Here is a 6,416-nt window from a genome sequence, read left to right on the forward strand (position 1 = left end):
CCTGTCCAGGGACGTTTGCACTGAGAGGCAGCTGTGAGAGTCCCCAGGGAACAGCGGTCCTTCCTTGCAAACACACACACTGAAAAGGCTCCTAATGACTCTGGCTCCATTTTCATCTTTGTTGACACTGGAGTCTGACGTGTGCATTTGTCAAAAAGGTGCACAGGCTCAGGGACCAGGGATGCCTTAGGGTGGTACCTTCCAGAACTACAGTCAGATTCCCAAAAAGAGCATTGAATCCAGAAACAAGCCATCATTTCCAGCATGAAAAGTGACTTCTGTGTATTTTCAATGGTTAACTTTAGAAAATGTTTTTCACATGAAAACATGTGTTCCCACTGGTGATTCAGTCACGCTCCTCTGAGGACATGAGCCACCCCTTCCTTGTGGTTGTCTTGTGGGCAGTTCCACAGACCTACCCAGAGCAAGGAGACCAGCCAGAGAGAGAGGTCACCAGGGTGGAGAGCCCAGGTGTCCAGCAATGGGCAACCAATTGTAGGGTGGGATCTTGTTCCCAGGGTGACATTTCCTCCTCTAGCAGATCTCTGGTCCTGCGGTTTGGACCCCCTGATCTTCCTCTCTAGAGATAACATCTATGCCTCATTGAATTTCAGCTCCAGGCCCAGATAAGCAGCAAAATGCCAGGGCTGACATCAGGACCAGCTGCATTGAATAATGACCCCTGGCCTGGTGCCGGCCTGTCCATCAGTGGAGGCCACATCCCTGAATGGACACACCTGGAAAGCTACAGAATATTCCATTCAGCTCTTCCCCTGGGACCTCCCCTGAAATCTCCACCCTTAAAACCTTTAGGAAGGAGGACCCAGTGCGCTCTCCCTCCCTGGAGCACACCTGTACCTTTTCCTTCCCCTCCTTCTCCTCCTCCCCCAGGCAGGTTACCATTAGCTTGTGCTCCCAAGCTCCAAGGCCACTTCCGTTACCTCCTTAACTCATTTCCTAAACCCATTTCCTGTAAGACTTACTTGTCCTACCTCTGTAATTTACCCAGTAAATGTTCTCTTACTCTTTGGGTCTTGCTCTGAATTGTTTTCTAGCCAGAACCCAAATACCCATGTTGCTAAACCCATATTTGGTCTGAGCCCAGTCAGACACCTGGTGCCATTCCTGTTGCCACCACAGTTACAGTTTAATCCAGCAATAATGAGATTTATCTGAAACTGGGTTCCATCAATATAAAAATCATTCCAACCTCATGAGAATTTTTATGAGTTTATTGTCAGGAAGCAAAATTTCAATGGATTGAGACATTGTTCTGGGGGAATGGCAGTTTTGTACCTTATATACTTATATAAAAACCCTGGGTGTAACATCACAGCCAGAAGCGTGACCAACCTGAAGGAAGTCAGTCCTGCAGGGGTTGTCTTGGAAACAGCTGCGCCCTCCCCCAGCTGTTTCCTGGAGGGCGAGGTTTCAGGCAGGAACCTGCCCTCGGAGCAAAGCGTGGAAGTGAAATGATCTGTAATGGATCTATTATTGAAACTACCTTTGGAAATACTATATCTATAGATCAGTGGTTCTCAACCTTGGCTGCACATTAGAATCACCTGGGAATCTTTTTAAAATCCTGATTTCTGGGCCTCATCATCCGGAAATTCTGTTTTTTTGTTACTAATGTTGTGGCCCCACCCCATAACAAAAAAACAATTTCTGAAGGATGAGGCCCAGGAATCAGGATTTTAAAAAGATTCCCAGGTGATTCTAATGTGCAGCCAAGGTTGAGAACCACTGCTATAGATAATATTAAAAATATATCTAAACGTGCAATTCTTTGTACAAAAAATGAGCATGTTCAAAAATTAAATGAAGAAAATTTGGATGTACTCGATGGAGATTTTCACACATATTTGAGTGATGATTCCATTGATTCCACAGATGATGCTGAAAAGGAAAATTTTCCCATCAAAATTCTTAATAGTATTACTCCTTCGGGAATGCCATGTCATAAATTAAAATTGAAAGTGGGTGCAATCATCATGCTTTTGAGAAATCTCAATAATAAATGGGGTCTTTGTAATGGTACCAGATTTATTATCAAAAGATTACGACCTAACATTATCGAAGCTGAAGTATTAACAGGAGCTGCAGAGGGAGAGGTTGTTCTGATTCCAAGAATTAATTTGTCCCCATCGGACACTGGCCTCCCATTTAAATTCATTCGACGACGGTTTCCCGTGATGCCAGCATTTATGATGACTATTAATAAATCACAAGGACAAACTCTAGATAAAGTAGGCATATTCCTACCTGAACTTGTTTTTTGCACATGGTCAGTTATATGTTGCTTTCTCTCGAGTTTGAAGAGCATGTGATGTTAGTTAAAGTTCTAAATACTTCATCACAAGGGAAATTAGTCAAGCACTCTGAAAGTGTTTTCACTCTTAATGTGGTGTACAGGGAGATATAAGAATAAGTTTAATCACTTTATCAGTCATTGTTTGCATCACTGTTGTTTTTATGTTTTTGTTTTTTTCATATCATGCTTTTGTTTTCATATCATGTTTTTGTCATTTTTATATCATGCCTCTGTTGTTATATCCTTTTGTTACTGTTTATTTATTAATAAATTTATATATTAGTTTCATATACATTTTAATAATTTCCTTTCATCTCTCACACTTCTATTATAGAGAAAGAGCAAATAGCAATATTAAAATATCTCTGCTAATTAATTCCCTTTTTATTTTTTTATATATATATTTTAATTAAATCTTTATTGTTCAGATTATTACAGTTGTTCCTCTTTTTTCCCCCCATAGCTCCCCTCCACCCGGTTCCCACCCCACCCTCTGCCCTTACCCCTCTCCCCCCCGCCCCCGCCACTGTCCTCATCCATAGGTGTATGATTTTTGTCCAGTTTCTTCCTGCACCCTCCACACCCCTTGCCCCTGTCCCGAGAATAGTCAGTCCACTCCCTTTCTTTTTCTTTTTAAATAATTTTATTGATTTTTTACAGAGAGGAAGGGAAAGGGATAGAGAGTTAGAAACATCAATGAGAGAGAAACATTGATCAGCTGCCTCCTGCACACTCCCCACTGGAGATGTGCCCACAACCAAGGTACATGCCCTTGACAGGAATCAAACCTGGGACCCTTGAGTCCGCAGGCTGATGCTCTATCCACTGAACCAAACCAGTTAGGGCGAGTCCACTCCCTTTCTAAGTCCCTGATTCTATTATATTCACCAGTTTATTCTGTTCATCAGATTATTTATTCACTTGATTTTTAGATTCACTTGTTGATAGATGTGTATTTGTTGTTCATAATATGTATCTTTACCTTTTTCTTCTTCTTTCTCTTCTTAATAGATACCTTTCAGCATTTCATATAATACTGGTTTGGTGGTGATGAACTCCTTTAGCTTTTCCTTATCTGTGAAGCTCTTTATCTGACCTTCAATTCTGAATGATAGCTTTGCTGGATAAAGTAATCTTGGTTGTAGGTTCTTGGTATTCAGCACTTTGAATATTTCTTGCCACTCCCTTCTGGCCTGCAAAGTTTCTGTTGAGAAATCAGCTGACAGTTGTATGGGTACTCCCTTGTAGGTAACTGACTGTTTTTCTCTTGCTGCTTTTAAGAGTCTCTCTTTGTCTTTTGCTCTTGGCATTTTAATTATGATGTGTCTTGGTGTGGTCCTGTTTGGATTCCTTTTGTTTGGGGTTCTCTGCGCTTCCTGGACTTGTAAGTCTATTTCTTTCACCAGGTAGGGGAAGTTTTCTGTCATTATTTCTTCAAATAGGTTTTCAATATCTTGCTCTCTCTCTCCTTCTGGCACCCCTATAATTTGGATGTTGGTACAGTTAAAGTTGTCCCAGAGGCTCCTTACACTATCTTCATATTTTTGGATTCTTTTTTCTTTTTGTTTTTCCAGTTGGGTGTTTTTTGCTTCTTCATATTTCAAATCTTTGTCTTGATTCTTGCGATCCTCTAGTCTGCTGTTGGAACTCTGTATAATATTCTTTATTTCAGTCTGTGTATGCTTAATTTCTAGTTGGCCCTTTTTCATAACCTCGAGGGTCTCACTAGATTTCTTGAAGGTCTCACTAAATTTATCAGCGGTTTCTAGAAAATTCTTGAAAAACCTTATAAACGTGGTTTTGAACTCTATATCCAGTAGTTTGCTTTCCTCCATTTCTGTCATTTGTGACCTGTTTCTTTGTCTCTGCATTTTTTATGCTTCCCTGTGTTGATAGAGTGGCTTTCTGTGCTAGGTGTCCTATAGGGCCCAGTGGCTCAGCCTCCCCAAATTACCTGAGGTGGACACTCTTGGTGTACCCCTTTGTGGGCTTTGTGCACAGTCTTGTTGTAGTTAGGCCTTGATTGTTGTAGGTATCACTGGGAGGAATTGACCTCCAGGCCAATTGGCTGTGAGAATCAGCTGTGTCTGCAGTGGGAGAACTTCTGTGCTGGAGACACCATTCTGGGGTAAGACTTGCTTCAGTGGGGCTTTGGTGCTCACTGAGTCTGCCCCCTGAGTGTGTCCCTTATGGATCTGAGGAGTTGTGATCTGGATGGTCCCACTCTGACCACTGGGTACACTGGCTCTTGGATCTCTAAGGAGGTGCTAATTTAGCCTCTGTCTGAGGCAACCCAGCAGGAGCTATGGAGAGATCTGCAGATTCCTCTTCTTTGTTTGGGGTTTGGAGGTGCTCAAATAAGGCCCAGCTGTGAAGCAATGCAAGCTGTTGTGGGGCCTTGGGCCTTCGTTTGGAAGTTCCGGGTCTCTCTGACCCAGCTGCAGTTTGTTAGGTAATTTTCAGATTGCAAAGGGCCAGGCCTTTCATATGCAAAAGCCTCTGTGCACAGCTTGGGTGGGGCAGGGTCTCAGGGGATCAACAGGGCAGAGCAAGCAGCTATGGCTGCTCCTCAGTCCTACCCTAAGAGGCCCTGCTTCTCAGTGTCCCGGTAATCGTCTCAGTGTCCCGGTAATCATCTCAGTGTCCCCGTAATCACTGAAAGCACCTCTGAGAGAAAGCTGCCTTCGAGTTTCGACCAATGCCAGACAGTCCTTTTTCTCCCCATATGAGCCTGGGTCCCCAGAGACTCTCCCGGAACTGGAGTTCACAGCAGTTGGGAGCTTAAGATTCCCTCCAGATTGAAAAAGACAACCGCGTCCTCAGTTGCCAGCCCTTTCCACATGCTCCTCTGTACCTCTGCACTTTACTTCCATGCCTCCTCTGAGTCTCAGTGTGCTTTTCTCTTTCCTTCTAGTTGTAGAATTTTTACTCGGCCAGCCTTCCTGTGGTTCTGGATGATGTCCGTTTTGACTTTTAGTTTGAAGTGATTGTGCGAGGCAGCAATTTCCGGTTTTTAGCTATGCCGCCATCTTGGTTTCTCTCCAAAATATATTTTCTAATTCCCTTTTTTAAAAAAATATATTTTATTGATTTTTTACAGAGAGGAAGGGAAAAGGATAGAGAGTTAGAAACATCAATGAGAGAGAAACATTGACCAGCTGCCTCCTGCACACTCCCCACTGGGGATGTGCCCGCAACCAAGGTACATGCCGTTGACCAGAATCGAACCTGGGACCCTTGAGTCTGCAGGCCGATGCTCTATCCACTGAGCCAAACCGTTTAGGGCAATTAATTCCCTTTTAATGTGCACAAATTTTGTGTACCGGGCTACTAGTCTATAATAATAAAAGCATAATATGCTAATAAGACCTGACGTCCTTCCGGATGAATCAGGGCTGAGAGGGAAGCCTGGATTCTAGGTCCCGCAGGCGGCCAGAGGGTAGCCAGGGTTCCATGTGCCAGAGGGAAGCCGGTGCCAGCAGCCCAGGGAAGGAAGGTCTACTCTTGCACGTTTTTCATGCATTGGGCCTCTAGTTTTATATATTACAATCAGAAGTGAAGATTCAAGTGGGTTACATGAAATCCATTGGTGATACATTAGTGGGTAAGAGGAGGTGGTTCCTGTAGTCTCCATCATGGCAAACACAAGGGCCAGAATAGACTTAGTGTTGCTGCATCCACTTGCACCATGAAAACCATGAGGTCTCATCACTCACCCTACAAGATGGTCTTTTCAGCCAAAGAGCTCCACTGAAAAGGCACAAGGAGTTCCTTGAATGTATAGAGAGATTTTCCCTGTAGCCTTGACATATGGTCCTAATGGAAAGAGTTACACAAGGTTCAAGCAGCTGCTCTGTTGGAAGGTCATTGAGAAGATGCCACAGTTGGTCAACCAATGAGGTATAACTGGGCAATGAGATTCCTTCCTCCCACCCCTGTCCTTGGGATATATGTTCTGCCCACTGATGGAGAACTAAAGCCATTTCAAGGACGGAGGTTTGAGAGGACAGTGTTGCTGACCCCATCTGACCGGGTGACCCAGTGAAGGCTTCTAGGTAAACTTTGAAGATTCTGGTTGGCAGTGTAAAGGTCTACTGCTCTA

The sequence above is a fragment of the Myotis yumanensis genome, unplaced genomic scaffold, assembly GCF_028538775.1.
Source record: "Myotis yumanensis isolate MYYU_CA2020_CCGP unplaced genomic scaffold, mMyoYum1.0.hap1 SCAF_5, whole genome shotgun sequence".
In the NCBI taxonomy this organism is placed as follows: Eukaryota; Metazoa; Chordata; class Mammalia; order Chiroptera; family Vespertilionidae; genus Myotis; species Myotis yumanensis.